Below are 20,971 nucleotides of genomic sequence, written 5' to 3'. Positions count from 1 at the left end.
GCATTGGTTTTTGGGGTTTTCTTTGAGTAATGATGATCTCTTTAGTAGTCTGTTGGCGCCCTCTCCTGGAGGAATAGTTTGCTTGCTCTTGGACATTCTAAAAGAGAGGTCATGATAGACATTGAGCTTCTGAGCTCAATTGGGGACAGTCATGGGTGATGAATGTTTGCAACCTACTGCGAAGCCTCATACCGCAATATAAGGAACGTCAAATACTAAGAAAGGGCGGCCTATGAAAGAATTACTACTTTCAATAAGTACACTTAAACGGCTAATTGGGAATAGAAAAACTGTAAAAAGCCCTCTGAGAAAGCCCCCCTCTAACCTTTGATAGTAAGCTTTTCTGTAGTCTGCCTGTTGATGTATTTTCCGTTTGAACTGTGCACAACATGAAGAGACGGAACACTGGCGGCTTGTCACAATGCCCCCCGATGACATCACAATAGCGCTGCTGCCTAGAAAACAAGCTGCGCAGAAGAAGTTGTTCTTTGGGTGGGAGGGTGGGCTAGTGGAAGGAGGGGGCAATCTCTTTTTTTCCCGGGTGGTAGGGGGATGACAGGAGAAGGGAAGCGGGTGGTGAGAAAGGTACAGAGGGCAGGGTTTGGGGGCTGGGAAGGAAAGGGAAAAGATTAGGGTTTGGGGATGATGAAAGGGCTTTCTACGGGTAAGGATGGCAAAGGGTGGCAGTGACGGAAAGTCAGGCAACCTGTCCTGTCCGTCTTTTTGTATCGTGAATTGGAAAGACTGCAAGGGGGAGGGGAGTTGCTTGCGCCCTAAAGGAGGAGTTATTCAGATTCATTGCAGTGGGCGGCGGCTGCAAAACGCACCATTCTTCTTGTTTTGGCTCTGCAAAGCAGCCTTTTCAAGGGTTGGCTTGGGTGACAAAATGTCTTGTGTAGGCGTGGGTTTGTCTCCCTCTCGCTCTCTCTCCCTAAGATGTGTCCGGCATAGGCCAGGGTGCCACTCGAGGCCCAAACCAATTCTGGTTATCGCTTCTCGGCCTTTTGGCTAAGATCAAGTGTAGTATCTGTTCTTATCAGTTTAATATCTGATACGTCCCCTATCTGGGGACCATATATTAAATGGATTTTTAGAACAGGGAGATGGAAAAAGAGCTTGCTCTGTCCACTCCACGCATTGACCTGGTATTGCAGTACCTCCAGGAACGGTGCACCCCTTCTTAACCCAGTTTCCAAAAGCAGAACTCAATTCACCTGATTCATATTAGCCCGATTTAATGAATTGGAAGAAAGCATACGTCTTCATATGCACCTCAATTTGGCCCATTCACTTTTCACACTTCCTCCTTTTGTTTTTTATCTTTCACACTTTTGACTTTCTTTATTCATCCAAATAGCAAACTCATCACCACTCAACCTGACCAACTCGGCTATGTCCCCGTGCTGCAGTTCTCTGTCTTATCTAGATCATTTGCAATTGAATGGAATAGATCCCTTTTGGACAAAGTGGATTCACCTGCTGCTGCAGTGACCACAGGTGTGATAACATCTAGAATTGGCATCTGGTGCGATCTCTCCGCTTCCACTCCAAAGAAAGTTACCTGTTTATTCCTATCATGCATTGGTTTTTGGGGTTTTCTTTGAGTAATGATGATCTCTTTAGTAGTCTGTTGGCGCCCTCTCCTGGAGGAATAGTTTGCTTGCTCTTGGACATTCTAAAAGAGAGGTCATGATAGACATTGAGCTTCTGAGCTCAATTGGGGACAGTCATGGGTGATGAATGTTTGCAACCTACTGCGAAGCCTCATACCGCAATATAAGGAACGTCAAATACTAAGAAAGGGCGGCCTATGAAAGAATTACTACTTTCAATAAGTACACTTAAACGGCTAATTGGGAATAGAAAAACTGTAAAAAGCCCTCTGAGAAAGCCCCCCTCTAACCTTTGATAGTAAGCTTTTCTGTAGTCTGCCTGTTGATGTATTTTCCGTTTGAACTGTGCACAACATGAAGAGACGGAACACTGGCGGCTTGTCACAATGCCCCCCGATGACATCACAATAGCGCTGCTGCCTAGAAAACAAGCTGCGCAGAAGAAGTTGTTCTTTGGGTGGGAGGGTGGGCTAGTGGAAGGAGGGGGCAATCTCTTTTTTTCCCGGGTGGTAGGGGGATGACAGGAGAAGGGAAGCGGGTGGTGAGAAAGGTACAGAGGGCAGGGTTTGGGGGCTGGGAAGGAAAGGGAAAAGATTAGGGTTTGGGGATGATGAAAGGGCTTTCTACGGGTAAGGATGGCAAAGGGTGGCAGTGACGGAAAGTCAGGCAACCTGTCCTGTCCGTCTTTTTGTATCGTGAATTGGAAAGACTGCAAGGGGGAGGGGAGTTGCTTGCGCCCTAAAGGAGGAGTTATTCAGATTCATTGCAGTGGGCGGCGGCTGCAAAACGCACCATTCTTCTTGTTTTGGCTCTGCAAAGCAGCCTTTTCAAGGGTTGGCTTGGGTGACAAAATGTCTTGTGTAGGCGTGGGTTTGTCTCCCTCTCGCTCTCTCTCCCTAAGATGTGTCCGGCATAGGCCAGGGTGCCACTCGAGGCCCAAACCAATTCTGGTTATCGCTTCTCGGCCTTTTGGCTAAGATCAAGTGTAGTATCTGTTCTTATCAGTTTAATATCTGATACGTCCCCTATCTGGGGACCATATATTAAATGGATTTTTAGAACAGGGAGATGGAAAAAGAGCTTGCTCTGTCCACTCCACGCATTGACCTGGTATTGCAGTACCTCCAGGAACGGTGCACCCCTTCTTAACCCAGTTTCCAAAAGCAGAACTCAATTCACCTGATTCATATTAGCCCGATTTAATGAATTGGAAGAAAGCATACGTCTTCATATGCACCTCAATTTGGCCCATTCACTTTTCACACTTCCTCCTTTTGTTTTTTATCTTTCACACTTTTGACTTTCTTTATTCATCCAAATAGCAAACTCATCACCACTCAACCTGACCAACTCGGCTATGTCCCCGTGCTGCAGTTCTCTGTCTTATCTAGATCATTTGCAATTGAATGGAATAGATCCCTTTTGGACAAAGTGGATTCACCTGCTGCTGCAGTGACCACAGGTGTGATAACATCTAGAATTGGCATCTGGTGCGATCTCTCCGCTTCCACTCCAAAGAAAGTTACCTGTTTATTCCTATCATGCATTGGTTTTTGGGGTTTTCTTTGAGTAATGATGATCTCTTTAGTAGTCTGTTGGCGCCCTCTCCTGGAGGAATAGTTTGCTTGCTCTTGGACATTCTAAAAGAGAGGTCATGATAGACATTGAGCTTCTGAGCTCAATTGGGGACAGTCATGGGTGACGAATGTTTGCAACCTACTGCGAAGCCTCATACCGCAATATAAGGAACGTCAAATACTAAGAAAGGGCGGCCTATGAAAGAATTACTACTTTCAATAAGTACACTTAAACGGCTAATTGGGAATAGAAAAACTGTAAAAAGCCCTCTGAGAAAGCCCCCCTCTAACCTTTGATAGTAAGCTTTTCTGTAGTCTGCCTGTTGATGTATTTTCCGTTTGAACTGTGCACAACATGAAGAGACGGAACACTGGCGGCTTGTCACAATGCCCCCCGATGACATCACAATAGCGCTGCTGCCTAGAAAACAAGCTGCGCAGAAGAAGTTGTTCTTTGGGTGGGAGGGTGGGCTAGTGGAAGGAGGGGGCAATCTCTTTTTTTCCCGGGTGGTAGGGGGATGACAGGAGAAGGGAAGCGGGTGGTGAGAAAGGTACAGAGGGCAGGGTTTGGGGGCTGGGAAGGAAAGGGAAAAGATTAGGGTTTGGGGATGATGAAAGGGCTTTCTACGGGTAAGGATGGCAAAGGGTGGCAGTGACGGAAAGTCAGGCAACCTGTCCTGTCCGTCTTTTTGTATCGTGAATTGGAAAGACTGCAAGGGGGAGGGGAGTTGCTTGCGCCCTAAAGGAGGAGTTATTCAGATTCATTGCAGTGGGCGGCGGCTGCAAAACGCACCATTCTTCTTGTTTTGGCTCTGCAAAGCAGCCTTTTCAAGGGTTGGCTTGGGTGACAAAATGTCTTGTGTAGGCGTGGGTTTGTCTCCCTCTCGCTCTCTCTCCCTAAGATGTGTCCGGCATAGGCCAGGGTGCCACTCGAGGCCCAAACCAATTCTGGTTATCGCTTCTCGGCCTTTTGGCTAAGATCAAGTGTAGTATCTGTTCTTATCAGTTTAATATCTGATACGTCCCCTATCTGGGGACCATATATTAAATGGATTTTTAGAACAGGGAGATGGAAAAAGAGCTTGCTCTGTCCACTCCACGCATTGACCTGGTATTGCAGTACCTCCAGGAACGGTGCACCCCTTCTTAACCCAGTTTCCAAAAGCAGAACTCAATTCACCTGATTCATATTAGCCCGATTTAATGAATTGGAAGAAAGCATACGTCTTCATATGCACCTCAATTTGGCCCATTCACTTTTCACACTTCCTCCTTTTGTTTTTTATCTTTCACACTTTTGACTTTCTTTATTCATCCAAATAGCAAACTCATCACCACTCAACCTGACCAACTCGGCTATGTCCCCGTGCTGCAGTTCTCTGTCTTATCTAGATCATTTGCAATTGAATGGAATAGATCCCTTTTGGACAAAGTGGATTCACCTGCTGCTGCAGTGACCACAGGTGTGATAACATCTAGAATTGGCATCTGGTGCGATCTCTCCGCTTCCACTCCAAAGAAAGTTACCTGTTTATTCCTATCATGCATTGGTTTTTGGGGTTTTCTTTGAGTAATGATGATCTCTTTAGTAGTCTGTTGGCGCCCTCTCCTGGAGGAATAGTTTGCTTGCTCTTGGACATTCTAAAAGAGAGGTCATGATAGACATTGAGCTTCTGAGCTCAATTGGGGACAGTCATGGGTGACGAATGTTTGCAACCTACTGCGAAGCCTCATACCGCAATATAAGGAACGTCAAATACTAAGAAAGGGCGGCCTATGAAAGAATTACTACTTTCAATAAGTACACTTAAACGGCTAATTGGGAATAGAAAAACTGTAAAAAGCCCTCTGAGAAAGCCCCCCTCTAACCTTTGATAGTAAGCTTTTCTGTAGTCTGCCTGTTGATGTATTTTCCGTTTGAACTGTGCACAACATGAAGAGACGGAACACTGGCGGCTTGTCACAATGCCCCCCGATGACATCACAATAGCGCTGCTGCCTAGAAAACAAGCTGCGCAGAAGAAGTTGTTCTTTGGGTGGGAGGGTGGGCTAGTGGAAGGAGGGGGCAATCTCTTTTTTTCCCGGGTGGTAGGGGGATGACAGGAGAAGGGAAGCGGGTGGTGAGAAAGGTACAGAGGGCAGGGTTTGGGGGCTGGGAAGGAAAGGGAAAAGATTAGGGTTTGGGGATGATGAAAGGGCTTTCTACGGGTAAGGATGGCAAAGGGTGGCAGTGACGGAAAGTCAGGCAACCTGTCCTGTCCGTCTTTTTGTATCGTGAATTGGAAAGACTGCAAGGGGGAGGGGAGTTGCTTGCGCCCTAAAGGAGGAGTTATTCAGATTCATTGCAGTGGGCGGCGGCTGCAAAACGCACCATTCTTCTTGTTTTGGCTCTGCAAAGCAGCCTTTTCAAGGGTTGGCTTGGGTGACAAAATGTCTTGTGTAGGCGTGGGTTTGTCTCCCTCTCGCTCTCTCTCCCTAAGATGTGTCCGGCATAGGCCAGGGTGCCACTCGAGGCCCAAACCAATTCTGGTTATCGCTTCTCGGCCTTTTGGCTAAGATCAAGTGTAGTATCTGTTCTTATCAGTTTAATATCTGATACGTCCCCTATCTGGGGACCATATATTAAATGGATTTTTAGAACAGGGAGATGGAAAAAGAGCTTGCTCTGTCCACTCCACGCATTGACCTGGTATTGCAGTACCTCCAGGAACGGTGCACCCCTTCTTAACCCAGTTTCCAAAAGCAGAACTCAATTCACCTGATTCATATTAGCCCGATTTAATGAATTGGAAGAAAGCATACGTCTTCATATGCACCTCAATTTGGCCCATTCACTTTTCACACTTCCTCCTTTTGTTTTTTATCTTTCACACTTTTGACTTTCTTTATTCATCCAAATAGCAAACTCATCACCACTCAACCTGACCAACTCGGCTATGTCCCCGTGCTGCAGTTCTCTGTCTTATCTAGATCATTTGCAATTGAATGGAATAGATCCCTTTTGGACAAAGTGGATTCACCTGCTGCTGCAGTGACCACAGGTGTGATAACATCTAGAATTGGCATCTGGTGCGATCTCTCCGCTTCCACTCCAAAGAAAGTTACCTGTTTATTCCTATCATGCATTGGTTTTTGGGGTTTTCTTTGAGTAATGATGATCTCTTTAGTAGTCTGTTGGCGCCCTCTCCTGGAGGAATAGTTTGCTTGCTCTTGGACATTCTAAAAGAGAGGTCATGATAGACATTGAGCTTCTGAGCTCAATTGGGGACAGTCATGGGTGACGAATGTTTGCAACCTACTGCGAAGCCTCATACCGCAATATAAGGAACGTCAAATACTAAGAAAGGGCGGCCTATGAAAGAATTACTACTTTCAATAAGTACACTTAAACGGCTAATTGGGAATAGAAAAACTGTAAAAAGCCCTCTGAGAAAGCCCCCCTCTAACCTTTGATAGTAAGCTTTTCTGTAGTCTGCCTGTTGATGTATTTTCCGTTTGAACTGTGCACAACATGAAGAGACGGAACACTGGCGGCTTGTCACAATGCCCCCCGATGACATCACAATAGCGCTGCTGCCTAGAAAACAAGCTGCGCAGAAGAAGTTGTTCTTTGGGTGGGAGGGTGGGCTAGTGGAAGGAGGGGGCAATCTCTTTTTTTCCCGGGTGGTAGGGGGATGACAGGAGAAGGGAAGCGGGTGGTGAGAAAGGTACAGAGGGCAGGGTTTGGGGGCTGGGAAGGAAAGGGAAAAGATTAGGGTTTGGGGATGATGAAAGGGCTTTCTACGGGTAAGGATGGCAAAGGGTGGCAGTGACGGAAAGTCAGGCAACCTGTCCTGTCCGTCTTTTTGTATCGTGAATTGGAAAGACTGCAAGGGGGAGGGGAGTTGCTTGCGCCCTAAAGGAGGAGTTATTCAGATTCATTGCAGTGGGCGGCGGCTGCAAAACGCACCATTCTTCTTGTTTTGGCTCTGCAAAGCAGCCTTTTCAAGGGTTGGCTTGGGTGACAAAATGTCTTGTGTAGGCGTGGGTTTGTCTCCCTCTCGCTCTCTCTCCCTAAGATGTGTCCGGCATAGGCCAGGGTGCCACTCGAGGCCCAAACCAATTCTGGTTATCGCTTCTCGGCCTTTTGGCTAAGATCAAGTGTAGTATCTGTTCTTATCAGTTTAATATCTGATACGTCCCCTATCTGGGGACCATATATTAAATGGATTTTTAGAACAGGGAGATGGAAAAAGAGCTTGCTCTGTCCACTCCACGCATTGACCTGGTATTGCAGTACCTCCAGGAACGGTGCACCCCTTCTTAACCCAGTTTCCAAAAGCAGAACTCAATTCACCTGATTCATATTAGCCCGATTTAATGAATTGGAAGAAAGCATACGTCTTCATATGCACCTCAATTTGGCCCATTCACTTTTCACACTTCCTCCTTTTGTTTTTTATCTTTCACACTTTTGACTTTCTTTATTCATCCAAATAGCAAACTCATCACCACTCAACCTGACCAACTCGGCTATGTCCCCGTGCTGCAGTTCTCTGTCTTATCTAGATCATTTGCAATTGAATGGAATAGATCCCTTTTGGACAAAGTGGATTCACCTGCTGCTGCAGTGACCACAGGTGTGATAACATCTAGAATTGGCATCTGGTGCGATCTCTCCGCTTCCACTCCAAAGAAAGTTACCTGTTTATTCCTATCATGCATTGGTTTTTGGGGTTTTCTTTGAGTAATGATGATCTCTTTAGTAGTCTGTTGGCGCCCTCTCCTGGAGGAATAGTTTGCTTGCTCTTGGACATTCTAAAAGAGAGGTCATGATAGACATTGAGCTTCTGAGCTCAATTGGGGACAGTCATGGGTGACGAATGTTTGCAACCTACTGCGAAGCCTCATACCGCAATATAAGGAACGTCAAATACTAAGAAAGGGCGGCCTATGAAAGAATTACTACTTTCAATAAGTACACTTAAACGGCTAATTGGGAATAGAAAAACTGTAAAAAGCCCTCTGAGAAAGCCCCCCTCTAACCTTTGATAGTAAGCTTTTCTGTAGTCTGCCTGTTGATGTATTTTCCGTTTGAACTGTGCACAACATGAAGAGACGGAACACTGGCGGCTTGTCACAATGCCCCCCGATGACATCACAATAGCGCTGCTGCCTAGAAAACAAGCTGCGCAGAAGAAGTTGTTCTTTGGGTGGGAGGGTGGGCTAGTGGAAGGAGGGGGCAATCTCTTTTTTTCCCGGGTGGTAGGGGGATGACAGGAGAAGGGAAGCGGGTGGTGAGAAAGGTACAGAGGGCAGGGTTTGGGGGCTGGGAAGGAAAGGGAAAAGATTAGGGTTTGGGGATGATGAAAGGGCTTTCTACGGGTAAGGATGGCAAAGGGTGGCAGTGACGGAAAGTCAGGCAACCTGTCCTGTCCGTCTTTTTGTATCGTGAATTGGAAAGACTGCAAGGGGGAGGGGAGTTGCTTGCGCCCTAAAGGAGGAGTTATTCAGATTCATTGCAGTGGGCGGCGGCTGCAAAACGCACCATTCTTCTTGTTTTGGCTCTGCAAAGCAGCCTTTTCAAGGGTTGGCTTGGGTGACAAAATGTCTTGTGTAGGCGTGGGTTTGTCTCCCTCTCGCTCTCTCTCCCTAAGATGTGTCCGGCATAGGCCAGGGTGCCACTCGAGGCCCAAACCAATTCTGGTTATCGCTTCTCGGCCTTTTGGCTAAGATCAAGTGTAGTATCTGTTCTTATCAGTTTAATATCTGATACGTCCCCTATCTGGGGACCATATATTAAATGGATTTTTAGAACAGGGAGATGGAAAAAGAGCTTGCTCTGTCCACTCCACGCATTGACCTGGTATTGCAGTACCTCCAGGAACGGTGCACCCCTTCTTAACCCAGTTTCCAAAAGCAGAACTCAATTCACCTGATTCATATTAGCCCGATTTAATGAATTGGAAGAAAGCATACGTCTTCATATGCACCTCAATTTGGCCCATTCACTTTTCACACTTCCTCCTTTTGTTTTTTATCTTTCACACTTTTGACTTTCTTTATTCATCCAAATAGCAAACTCATCACCACTCAACCTGACCAACTCGGCTATGTCCCCGTGCTGCAGTTCTCTGTCTTATCTAGATCATTTGCAATTGAATGGAATAGATCCCTTTTGGACAAAGTGGATTCACCTGCTGCTGCAGTGACCACAGGTGTGATAACATCTAGAATTGGCATCTGGTGCGATCTCTCCGCTTCCACTCCAAAGAAAGTTACCTGTTTATTCCTATCATGCATTGGTTTTTGGGGTTTTCTTTGAGTAATGATGATCTCTTTAGTAGTCTGTTGGCGCCCTCTCCTGGAGGAATAGTTTGCTTGCTCTTGGACATTCTAAAAGAGAGGTCATGATAGACATTGAGCTTCTGAGCTCAATTGGGGACAGTCATGGGTGATGAATGTTTGCAACCTACTGCGAAGCCTCATACCGCAATATAAGGAACGTCAAATACTAAGAAAGGGCGGCCTATGAAAGAATTACTACTTTCAATAAGTACACTTAAACGGCTAATTGGGAATAGAAAAACTGTAAAAAGCCCTCTGAGAAAGCCCCCCTCTAACCTTTGATAGTAAGCTTTTCTGTAGTCTGCCTGTTGATGTATTTTCCGTTTGAACTGTGCACAACATGAAGAGACGGAACACTGGCGGCTTGTCACAATGCCCCCCGATGACATCACAATAGCGCTGCTGCCTAGAAAACAAGCTGCGCAGAAGAAGTTGTTCTTTGGGTGGGAGGGTGGGCTAGTGGAAGGAGGGGGCAATCTCTTTTTTTCCCGGGTGGTAGGGGGATGACAGGAGAAGGGAAGCGGGTGGTGAGAAAGGTACAGAGGGCAGGGTTTGGGGGCTGGGAAGGAAAGGGAAAAGATTAGGGTTTGGGGATGATGAAAGGGCTTTCTACGGGTAAGGATGGCAAAGGGTGGCAGTGACGGAAAGTCAGGCAACCTGTCCTGTCCGTCTTTTTGTATCGTGAATTGGAAAGACTGCAAGGGGGAGGGGAGTTGCTTGCGCCCTAAAGGAGGAGTTATTCAGATTCATTGCAGTGGGCGGCGGCTGCAAAACGCACCATTCTTCTTGTTTTGGCTCTGCAAAGCAGCCTTTTCAAGGGTTGGCTTGGGTGACAAAATGTCTTGTGTAGGCGTGGGTTTGTCTCCCTCTCGCTCTCTCTCCCTAAGATGTGTCCGGCATAGGCCAGGGTGCCACTCGAGGCCCAAACCAATTCTGGTTATCGCTTCTCGGCCTTTTGGCTAAGATCAAGTGTAGTATCTGTTCTTATCAGTTTAATATCTGATACGTCCCCTATCTGGGGACCATATATTAAATGGATTTTTAGAACAGGGAGATGGAAAAAGAGCTTGCTCTGTCCACTCCACGCATTGACCTGGTATTGCAGTACCTCCAGGAACGGTGCACCCCTTCTTAACCCAGTTTCCAAAAGCAGAACTCAATTCACCTGATTCATATTAGCCCGATTTAATGAATTGGAAGAAAGCATACGTCTTCATATGCACCTCAATTTGGCCCATTCACTTTTCACACTTCCTCCTTTTGTTTTTTATCTTTCACACTTTTGACTTTCTTTATTCATCCAAATAGCAAACTCATCACCACTCAACCTGACCAACTCGGCTATGTCCCCGTGCTGCAGTTCTCTGTCTTATCTAGATCATTTGCAATTGAATGGAATAGATCCCTTTTGGACAAAGTGGATTCACCTGCTGCTGCAGTGACCACAGGTGTGATAACATCTAGAATTGGCATCTGGTGCGATCTCTCCGCTTCCACTCCAAAGAAAGTTACCTGTTTATTCCTATCATGCATTGGTTTTTGGGGTTTTCTTTGAGTAATGATGATCTCTTTAGTAGTCTGTTGGCGCCCTCTCCTGGAGGAATAGTTTGCTTGCTCTTGGACATTCTAAAAGAGAGGTCATGATAGACATTGAGCTTCTGAGCTCAATTGGGGACAGTCATGGGTGATGAATGTTTGCAACCTACTGCGAAGCCTCATACCGCAATATAAGGAACGTCAAATACTAAGAAAGGGCGGCCTATGAAAGAATTACTACTTTCAATAAGTACACTTAAACGGCTAATTGGGAATAGAAAAACTGTAAAAAGCCCTCTGAGAAAGCCCCCCTCTAACCTTTGATAGTAAGCTTTTCTGTAGTCTGCCTGTTGATGTATTTTCCGTTTGAACTGTGCACAACATGAAGAGACGGAACACTGGCGGCTTGTCACAATGCCCCCCGATGACATCACAATAGCGCTGCTGCCTAGAAAACAAGCTGCGCAGAAGAAGTTGTTCTTTGGGTGGGAGGGTGGGCTAGTGGAAGGAGGGGGCAATCTCTTTTTTTCCCGGGTGGTAGGGGGATGACAGGAGAAGGGAAGCGGGTGGTGAGAAAGGTACAGAGGGCAGGGTTTGGGGGCTGGGAAGGAAAGGGAAAAGATTAGGGTTTGGGGATGATGAAAGGGCTTTCTACGGGTAAGGATGGCAAAGGGTGGCAGTGACGGAAAGTCAGGCAACCTGTCCTGTCCGTCTTTTTGTATCGTGAATTGGAAAGACTGCAAGGGGGAGGGGAGTTGCTTGCGCCCTAAAGGAGGAGTTATTCAGATTCATTGCAGTGGGCGGCGGCTGCAAAACGCACCATTCTTCTTGTTTTGGCTCTGCAAAGCAGCCTTTTCAAGGGTTGGCTTGGGTGACAAAATGTCTTGTGTAGGCGTGGGTTTGTCTCCCTCTCGCTCTCTCTCCCTAAGATGTGTCCGGCATAGGCCAGGGTGCCACTCGAGGCCCAAACCAATTCTGGTTATCGCTTCTCGGCCTTTTGGCTAAGATCAAGTGTAGTATCTGTTCGAAGAGGTGGTTTAAGCTCCAGGCCACCTTAGTACAATGATACAATGCACACTGGAAGGTTGCGCTTGCTAGTACTCTGGGTGGATAGTATATTCATCTAGAGGAAAACATGGCCCTACCAGGATCGAGGCTATTAGACTGAGTAAGGGTGGGGGGCTATGGTACAACGTGCCCCAGGACTGACGACCCTGGAGTGAGTCTGAGCTTGCTGGCTTGGGACCCCGGCAAGCCTTGGGCTCTGTAGCACACCGTACCTTGCCTTTTCATACTTTTTGAGCATATTACCCTATCCCGGCCTTCTGGCTAGGAAGGGAAATTTTTATAATCCCGGTCGGAGGTCTGGTCAGCTTTGGGCTGAGAAACTAACACCCGGTTGGAGGTCTGGGTCAGCTTCGGCTGAGAAACCAACACCCGGTTGGAGGTCTGGGTCAGCTTCGGCTGAGAAACCAACACCCGGTTGGAGGTCCGGTTAGCCTTGGGCTGAGAAACCAACACCGGTTGACGGTCCGGGCAGTTTTGGCTGCGAAACCAACAACTAGTAGCTCTCTACTCCACTTGTGTAAGATGCCTGGGTGGACGCTGGGAGCAACGACAAGGCTCAACCAGGCTTCGGCTTGGGGGAGCACCGAAGATCCCTGACCCTTGCTGTGGCCTTCTGGCTCGGAGGGACGGGGTTGATTTTTGGGGACCCTCTCCTCACGGTGGGGTCTACACGAATCCTAGCCTTTGCACTGTTTTTGGTGTGACTTCGGTCATGCTTTTTTTGTGGTGCTTTGGAAAGCTTCATTAAATCAAAAATCTGTTCTTATCAGTTTAATATCTGATACGTCCCCTATCTGGGGACCATATATTAAATGGATTTTTAGAACAGGGAGATGGAAAAAGAGCTTGCTCTGTCCACTCCACGCATTGACCTGGTATTGCAGTACCTCCAGGAACGGTGCACCCCTTCTTAACCCAGTTTCCAAAAGCAGAACTCAATTCACCTGATTCATATTAGCCCGATTTAATGAATTGGAAGAAAGCATACGTCTTCATATGCACCTCAATTTGGCCCATTCACTTTTCACACTTCCTCCTTTTGTTTTTTATCTTTCACACTTTTGACTTTCTTTATTCATCCAAATAGCAAACTCATCACCACTCAACCTGACCAACTCGGCTATGTCCCCGTGCTGCAGTTCTCTGTCTTATCTAGATCATTTGCAATTGAATGGAATAGATCCCTTTTGGACAAAGTGGATTCACCTGCTGCTGCAGTGACCACAGGTGTGATAACATCTAGAATTGGCATCTGGTGCGATCTCTCCGCTTCCACTCCAAAGAAAGTTACCTGTTTATTCCTATCATGCATTGGTTTTTGGGGTTTTCTTTGAGTAATGATGATCTCTTTAGTAGTCTGTTGGCGCCCTCTCCTGGAGGAATAGTTTGCTTGCTCTTGGACATTCTAAAAGAGAGGTCATGATAGACATTGAGCTTCTGAGCTCAATTGGGGACAGTCATGGGTGATGAATGTTTGCAACCTACTGCGAAGCCTCATACCGCAATATAAGGAACGTCAAATACTAAGAAAGGGCGGCCTATGAAAGAATTACTACTTTCAATAAGTACACTTAAACGGCTAATTGGGAATAGAAAAACTGTAAAAAGCCCTCTGAGAAAGCCCCCCTCTAACCTTTGATAGTAAGCTTTTCTGTAGTCTGCCTGTTGATGTATTTTCCGTTTGAACTGTGCACAACATGAAGAGACGGAACACTGGCGGCTTGTCACAATGCCCCCCGATGACATCACAATAGCGCTGCTGCCTAGAAAACAAGCTGCGCAGAAGAAGTTGTTCTTTGGGTGGGAGGGTGGGCTAGTGGAAGGAGGGGGCAATCTCTTTTTTTCCCGGGTGGTAGGGGGATGACAGGAGAAGGGAAGCGGGTGGTGAGAAAGGTACAGAGGGCAGGGTTTGGGGGCTGGGAAGGAAAGGGAAAAGATTAGGGTTTGGGGATGATGAAAGGGCTTTCTACGGGTAAGGATGGCAAAGGGTGGCAGTGACGGAAAGTCAGGCAACCTGTCCTGTCCGTCTTTTTGTATCGTGAATTGGAAAGACTGCAAGGGGGAGGGGAGTTGCTTGCGCCCTAAAGGAGGAGTTATTCAGATTCATTGCAGTGGGCGGCGGCTGCAAAACGCACCATTCTTCTTGTTTTGGCTCTGCAAAGCAGCCTTTTCAAGGGTTGGCTTGGGTGACAAAATGTCTTGTGTAGGCGTGGGTTTGTCTCCCTCTCGCTCTCTCTCCCTAAGATGTGTCCGGCATAGGCCAGGGTGCCACTCGAGGCCCAAACCAATTCTGGTTATCGCTTCTCGGCCTTTTGGCTAAGATCAAGTGTAGTATCTGTTCTTATCAGTTTAATATCTGATACGTCCCCTATCTGGGGACCATATATTAAATGGATTTTTAGAACAGGGAGATGGAAAAAGAGCTTGCTCTGTCCACTCCACGCATTGACCTGGTATTGCAGTACCTCCAGGAACGGTGCACCCCTTCTTAACCCAGTTTCCAAAAGCAGAACTCAATTCACCTGATTCATATTAGCCCGATTTAATGAATTGGAAGAAAGCATACGTCTTCATATGCACCTCAATTTGGCCCATTCACTTTTCACACTTCCTCCTTTTGTTTTTTATCTTTCACACTTTTGACTTTCTTTATTCATCCAAATAGCAAACTCATCACCACTCAACCTGACCAACTCGGCTATGTCCCCGTGCTGCAGTTCTCTGTCTTATCTAGATCATTTGCAATTGAATGGAATAGATCCCTTTTGGACAAAGTGGATTCACCTGCTGCTGCAGTGACCACAGGTGTGATAACATCTAGAATTGGCATCTGGTGCGATCTCTCCGCTTCCACTCCAAAGAAAGTTACCTGTTTATTCCTATCATGCATTGGTTTTTGGGGTTTTCTTTGAGTAATGATGATCTCTTTAGTAGTCTGTTGGCGCCCTCTCCTGGAGGAATAGTTTGCTTGCTCTTGGACATTCTAAAAGAGAGGTCATGATAGACATTGAGCTTCTGAGCTCAATTGGGGACAGTCATGGGTGATGAATGTTTGCAACCTACTGCGAAGCCTCATACCGCAATATAAGGAACGTCAAATACTAAGAAAGGGCGGCCTATGAAAGAATTACTACTTTCAATAAGTACACTTAAACGGCTAATTGGGAATAGAAAAACTGTAAAAAGCCCTCTGAGAAAGCCCCCCTCTAACCTTTGATAGTAAGCTTTTCTGTAGTCTGCCTGTTGATGTATTTTCCGTTTGAACTGTGCACAACATGAAGAGACGGAACACTGGCGGCTTGTCACAATGCCCCCCGATGACATCACAATAGCGCTGCTGCCTAGAAAACAAGCTGCGCAGAAGAAGTTGTTCTTTGGGTGGGAGGGTGGGCTAGTGGAAGGAGGGGGCAATCTCTTTTTTTCCCGGGTGGTAGGGGGATGACAGGAGAAGGGAAGCGGGTGGTGAGAAAGGTACAGAGGGCAGGGTTTGGGGGCTGGGAAGGAAAGGGAAAAGATTAGGGTTTGGGGATGATGAAAGGGCTTTCTACGGGTAAGGATGGCAAAGGGTGGCAGTGACGGAAAGTCAGGCAACCTGTCCTGTCCGTCTTTTTGTATCGTGAATTGGAAAGACTGCAAGGGGGAGGGGAGTTGCTTGCGCCCTAAAGGAGGAGTTATTCAGATTCATTGCAGTGGGCGGCGGCTGCAAAACGCACCATTCTTCTTGTTTTGGCTCTGCAAAGCAGCCTTTTCAAGGGTTGGCTTGGGTGACAAAATGTCTTGTGTAGGCGTGGGTTTGTCTCCCTCTCGCTCTCTCTCCCTAAGATGTGTCCGGCATAGGCCAGGGTGCCACTCGAGGCCCAAACCAATTCTGGTTATCGCTTCTCGGCCTTTTGGCTAAGATCAAGTGTAGTATCTGTTCTTATCAGTTTAATATCTGATACGTCCCCTATCTGGGGACCATATATTAAATGGATTTTTAGAACAGGGAGATGGAAAAAGAGCTTGCTCTGTCCACTCCACGCATTGACCTGGTATTGCAGTACCTCCAGGAACGGTGCACCCCTTCTTAACCCAGTTTCCAAAAGCAGAACTCAATTCACCTGATTCATATTAGCCCGATTTAATGAATTGGAAGAAAGCATACGTCTTCATATGCACCTCAATTTGGCCCATTCACTTTTCACACTTCCTCCTTTTGTTTTTTATCTTTCACACTTTTGACTTTCTTTATTCATCCAAATAGCAAACTCATCACCACTCAACCTGACCAACTCGGCTATGTCCCCGTGCTGCAGTTCTCTGTCTTATCTAGATCATTTGCAATTGAATGGAATAGATCCCTTTTGGACAAAGTGGATTCACCTGCTGCTGCAGTGACCACAGGTGTGATAACATCTAGAATTGGCATCTGGTGCGATCTCTCCGCTTCCACTCCAAAGAAAGTTACCTGTTTATTCCTATCATGCATTGGTTTTTGGGGTTTTCTTTGAGTAATGATGATCTCTTTAGTAGTCTGTTGGCGCCCTCTCCTGGAGGAATAGTTTGCTTGCTCTTGGACATTCTAAAAGAGAGGTCATGATAGACATTGAGCTTCTGAGCTCAATTGGGGACAGTCATGGGTGATGAATGTTTGCAACCTACTGCGAAGCCTCATACCGCAATATAAGGAACGTCAAATACTAAGAAAGGGCGGCCTATGAAAGAATTACTACTTTCAATAAGTACACTTAAACGGCTAATTGGGAATAGAAAAACTGTAAAAAGCCCTCTGAGAAAGCCCCCCTCTAACCTTTGATAGTAAGCTTTTCTGTAGTCTGCCTGTTGATGTATTTTCCGTTTGAACTGTGCACAACATGAAGAGACGGAACACTGGCGGCTTGTCACAATGCCCCCCGATGACATCACAATAGCGCTGCTGCCTAGAAAACAAGCTGCGCAGAAGAAGTTGTTCTTTGGGTGGGAGGGTGGGCTAGTGGAAGGAGGGGGCAATCTCTTTTTTTCCCGGGTGGTAGGGGGATGACAGGAGAAGGGAAGCGGGTGGTGAGAAAGGTACAGAGGGCAGGGTTTGGGGGCTGGGAAGGAAAGGGAAAAGATTAGGGTTTGGGGATGATGAAAGGGCTTTCTACGGGTAAGGATGGCAAAGGGTGGCAGTGACGGAAAGTCAGGCAACCTGTCCTGTCCGTCTTTTTGTATCGTGAATTGGAAAGACTGCAAGGGGGAGGGGAGTTGCTTGCGCCCTAAAGGAGGAGTTATTCAGATTCATTGCAGTGGGCGGCGGCTGCAAAACGCACCATTCTTCTTGTTTTGGCTCTGCAAAGCAGCCTTTTCAAGGGTTGGCTTGGGTGACAAAATGTCTTGTGTAGGCGTGGGTTTGTCTCCCTCTCGCTCTCTCTCCCTAAGATGTGTCCGGCATAGGCCAGGGTGCCACTCGAGGCCCAAACCAATTCTGGTTATCGCTTCTCGGCCTTTTGGCTAAGATCAAGTGTAGTATCTGTTCTTATCAGTTTAATATCTGATACGTCCCCTATCTGGGGACCATATATTAAATGGATTTTTAGAACAGGGAGATGGAAAAAGAGCTTGCTCTGTCCACTCCACGCATTGACCTGGTATTGCAGTACCTCCAGGAACGGTGCACCCCTTCTTAACCCAGTTTCCAAAAGCAGAACTCAATTCACCTGATTCATATTAGCCCGATTTAATGAATTGGAAGAAAGCATACGTCTTCATATGCACCTCAATTTGGCCCATTCACTTTTCACACTTCCTCCTTTTGTTTTTTATCTTTCACACTTTTGACTTTCTTTATTCATCCAAATAGCAAACTCATCACCACTCAACCTGACCAACTCGGCTATGTCCCCGTGCTGCAGTTCTCTGTCTTATCTAGATCATTTGCAATTGAATGGAATAGATCCCTTTTGGACAAAGTGGATTCACCTGCTGCTGCAGTGACCACAGGTGTGATAACATCTAGAATTGGCATCTGGTGCGATCTCTCCGCTTCCACTCCAAAGAAAGTTACCTGTTTATTCCTATCATGCATTGGTTTTTGGGGTTTTCTTTGAGTAATGATGATCTCTTTAGTAGTCTGTTGGCGCCCTCTCCTGGAGGAATAGTTTGCTTGCTCTTGGACATTCTAAAAGAGAGGTCATGATAGACATTGAGCTTCTGAGCTCAATTGGGGACAGTCATGGGTGATGAATGTTTGCAACCTACTGCGAAGCCTCATACCGCAATATAAGGAACGTCAAATACTAAGAAAGGGCGGCCTATGAAAGAATTACTACTTTCAATAAGTACACTTAAACGGCTAATTGGGAATAGAAAAACTGTAAAAAGCCCTCTGAGAAAGCCCCCCTCTAACCTTTGATAGTAAGCTTTTCTGTAGTCTGCCTGTTGATGTATTTTCCGTTTGAACTGTGCACAACATGAAGAGACGGAACACTGGCGGCTTGTCACAATGCCCCCCGATGACATCACAATAGCGCTGCTGCCTAGAAAACAAGCTGCGCAGAAGAAGTTGTTCTTTGGGTGGGAGGGTGGGCTAGTGGAAGGAGGGGGCAATCTCTTTTTTTCCCGGGTGGTAGGGGGATGATAGGAGAAGGGAAGCGGGTGGTGAGAAAGGTACAGAGGGCAGGGTTTGGGGGCTGGGAAGGAAAGGGAAAAGATTAGGGTTTGGGGATGATGAAAGGGCTTTCTACGGGTAAGGATGGCAAAGGGTGGCAGTGACGGAAAGTCAGGCAACCTGTCCTGTCCGTCTTTTTGTATCGTGAATTGGAAAGACTGCAAGGGGGAGGGGAGTTGCTTGCGCCCTAAAGGAGGAGTTATTCAGATTCATTGCAGTGGGCGGCGGCTGCAAAACGCACCATTCTTCTTGTTTTGGCTCTGCAAAGCAGCCTTTTCAAGGGTTGGCTTGGGTGACAAAATGTCTTGTGTAGGCGTGGGTTTGTCTCCCTCTCGCTCTCTCTCCCTAAGATGTGTCCGGCATAGGCCAGGGTGCCACTCGAGGCCCAAACCAATTCTGGTTATCGCTTCTCGGCCTTTTGGCTAAGATCAAGTGTAGTATCTGTTCTTATCAGTTTAATATCTGATACGTCCCCTATCTGGGGACCATATATTAAATGGATTTTTAGAACAGGGAGATGGAAAAAGAGCTTGCTCTGTCCACTCCACGCATTGACCTGGTATTGCAGTACCTCCAGGAACGGTGCACCCCTTCTTAACCCAGTTTCCAAAAGCAGAACTCAATTCACCTGATTCATATTAGCCCGATTTAATGAATTGGAAGAAAGCATACGTCTTCATATGCACCTCAATTTGGCCCATTCACTTTTCACACTTCCTCCTTTTGTTTTTTATCTTTCACACTTTTGACTTTCTTTATTCATCCAAATAGCAAACTCATCACCACTCAACCTGACCAACTCGGCTATGTCCCCGTGCTGCAGTTCTCTGTCTTATCTAGATCATTTGCAATTGAATGGAATAGATCCCTTTTGGACAAAGTGGATTCACCTGCTGCTGCAGTGACCACAGGTGTGATAACATCTAGAATTGGCATCTGGTGCGATCTCTCCGCTTCCACTCCAAAGAAAGTTACCTGTTTATTCCTATCATGCATTGGTTTTTGGGGTTTTCTTTGAGTAATGATGATCTCTTTAGTAGTCTGTTGGCGCCCTCTCCTGGAGGAATAGTTTGCTTGCTCTTGGACATTCTAAAAGAGAGGTCATGATAGACATTGAGCTTCTGAGCTCAATTGGGGACAGTCATGGGTGATGAATGTTTGCAACCTACTGCGAAGCCTCATACCGCAATATAAGGAACGTCAAATACTAAGAAAGGGCGGCCTATGAAAGAATTACTACTTTCAATAAGTACACTTAAACGGCTAATTGGGAATAGAAAAACTGTAAAAAGCCCTCTGAGAAAGCCCCCCTCTAACCTTTGATAGTAAGCTTTTCTGTAGTCTGCCTGTTGATGTATTTTCCGTTTGAACTGTGCACAACATGAAGAGACGGAACACTGGCGGCTTGTCACAATGCCCCCCGATGACATCACAATAGCGCTGCTGCCTAGAAAACAAGCTGCGCAGAAGAAGTTGTTCTTTGGGTGGGAGGGTGGGCTAGTGGAAGGAGGGGGCAATCTCTTTTTTTCCCGGGTGGTAGGGGGATGACAGGAGAAGGGAAGCGGGTGGTGAGAAAGGTACAGAGGGCAGGGTTTGGGGGCTGGGAAGGAAAGGGAAAAGATTAGGGTTTGGGGATGATGAAAGGGCTTTCTACGGGTAAGGATGGCAAAGGGTGGCAGTGACGGAAAGTCAGGCAACCTGTCCTGTCCGTCTTTTTGTATCGTGAATTGGAAAGACTGCAAGGGGGAGGGGAGTTGCTTGCGCCCTAAAGGAGGAGTTATTCAGATTCATTGCAGTGGGCGGCGGCTGCAAAACGCACCATTCTTCTTGTTTTGGCTCTGCAAAGCAGCCTTTTCAAGGGTTGGCTTGGGTGACAAAATGTCTTGTGTAGGCGTGGGTTTGTCTCCCTCTCGCTCTCTCTCCCTAAGATGTGTCCGGCATAGGCCAGGGTGCCACTCGAGGCCCAAACCAATTCTGGTTATCGCTTCTCGGCCTTTTGGCTAAGATCAAGTGTAGTATCTGTTCTTATCAGTTTAATATCTGATACGTCCCCTATCTGGGGACCATATATTAAATGGATTTTTAGAACAGGGAGATGGAAAAAGAGCTTGCTCTGTCCACTCCACGCATTGACCTGGTATTGCAGTACCTCCAGGAACGGTGCACCCCTTCTTAACCCAGTTTCCAAAAGCAGAACTCAATTCACCTGATTCATATTAGCC

At 46.7% G+C, this 20,971-nt stretch overlaps 13 non-coding genes and 1 pseudogene across 13 annotated transcripts; all 14 read left to right on the top strand.

Moving 5' to 3' along the window:
* The first annotated feature begins 988 nt into the window (after positions 1 to 988).
* On the top strand, positions 989 to 1,179 carry LOC142287336 (U2 spliceosomal RNA). The gene has a single exon (XR_012748321.1). It is a non-coding gene; the product is annotated as a U2 spliceosomal RNA (small nuclear RNA).
* A 1,387-nt stretch (positions 1,180 to 2,566) lies between these two features.
* On the top strand, positions 2,567 to 2,757 carry LOC142287334 (U2 spliceosomal RNA). The gene has a single exon (XR_012748320.1). It is a non-coding gene; the product is annotated as a U2 spliceosomal RNA (small nuclear RNA).
* A 1,387-nt stretch (positions 2,758 to 4,144) lies between these two features.
* LOC142287333 (U2 spliceosomal RNA) lies at positions 4,145 to 4,335 on the top strand. Its single transcript, XR_012748319.1, has one exon. It is a non-coding gene; the product is annotated as a U2 spliceosomal RNA (small nuclear RNA).
* Positions 4,336 to 5,722: 1,387 nt separating this feature from the next.
* On the top strand, positions 5,723 to 5,913 carry LOC142287332 (U2 spliceosomal RNA). Its single transcript, XR_012748318.1, has one exon. It is a non-coding gene; the product is annotated as a U2 spliceosomal RNA (small nuclear RNA).
* A 1,387-nt stretch (positions 5,914 to 7,300) lies between these two features.
* On the top strand, positions 7,301 to 7,491 carry LOC142287331 (U2 spliceosomal RNA). Its single transcript, XR_012748317.1, has one exon. It is a non-coding gene; the product is annotated as a U2 spliceosomal RNA (small nuclear RNA).
* A 1,387-nt stretch (positions 7,492 to 8,878) lies between these two features.
* Positions 8,879 to 9,069, top strand: LOC142287330 (U2 spliceosomal RNA). Its single transcript, XR_012748316.1, has one exon. It is a non-coding gene; the product is annotated as a U2 spliceosomal RNA (small nuclear RNA).
* Positions 9,070 to 10,456: 1,387 nt separating this feature from the next.
* On the top strand, positions 10,457 to 10,647 carry LOC142287328 (U2 spliceosomal RNA). Its single transcript, XR_012748314.1, has one exon. It is a non-coding gene; the product is annotated as a U2 spliceosomal RNA (small nuclear RNA).
* Positions 10,648 to 12,034: 1,387 nt separating this feature from the next.
* Positions 12,035 to 12,111, top strand: LOC142287306 (U2 spliceosomal RNA; annotated as a pseudogene).
* A 727-nt stretch (positions 12,112 to 12,838) lies between these two features.
* Positions 12,839 to 13,030, top strand: LOC142287303 (U2 spliceosomal RNA). Its single transcript, XR_012748293.1, has one exon. It is a non-coding gene; the product is annotated as a U2 spliceosomal RNA (small nuclear RNA).
* A 1,387-nt stretch (positions 13,031 to 14,417) lies between these two features.
* LOC142287327 (U2 spliceosomal RNA) lies at positions 14,418 to 14,608 on the top strand. Its single transcript, XR_012748313.1, has one exon. It is a non-coding gene; the product is annotated as a U2 spliceosomal RNA (small nuclear RNA).
* A 1,387-nt stretch (positions 14,609 to 15,995) lies between these two features.
* On the top strand, positions 15,996 to 16,186 carry LOC142287326 (U2 spliceosomal RNA). Its single transcript, XR_012748312.1, has one exon. It is a non-coding gene; the product is annotated as a U2 spliceosomal RNA (small nuclear RNA).
* A 1,387-nt stretch (positions 16,187 to 17,573) lies between these two features.
* Positions 17,574 to 17,764, top strand: LOC142287325 (U2 spliceosomal RNA). The gene has a single exon (XR_012748311.1). It is a non-coding gene; the product is annotated as a U2 spliceosomal RNA (small nuclear RNA).
* Positions 17,765 to 19,151: 1,387 nt separating this feature from the next.
* LOC142287323 (U2 spliceosomal RNA) lies at positions 19,152 to 19,342 on the top strand. Its single transcript, XR_012748310.1, has one exon. It is a non-coding gene; the product is annotated as a U2 spliceosomal RNA (small nuclear RNA).
* Positions 19,343 to 20,729: 1,387 nt separating this feature from the next.
* Positions 20,730 to 20,920, top strand: LOC142287322 (U2 spliceosomal RNA). Its single transcript, XR_012748309.1, has one exon. It is a non-coding gene; the product is annotated as a U2 spliceosomal RNA (small nuclear RNA).
* Positions 20,921 to 20,971: the final 51 nt, after the last annotated feature.

The sequence above is a fragment of the Anomaloglossus baeobatrachus genome, unplaced genomic scaffold (assembly GCF_048569485.1).
Source record: "Anomaloglossus baeobatrachus isolate aAnoBae1 unplaced genomic scaffold, aAnoBae1.hap1 Scaffold_720, whole genome shotgun sequence".
Lineage (NCBI taxonomy): Eukaryota > Metazoa > Chordata > Amphibia > Anura > Aromobatidae > Anomaloglossus > Anomaloglossus baeobatrachus.
Note: the sequence above shows the minus strand (reverse complement) of the source record. Positions and strands in the feature narration are given on the sequence as shown.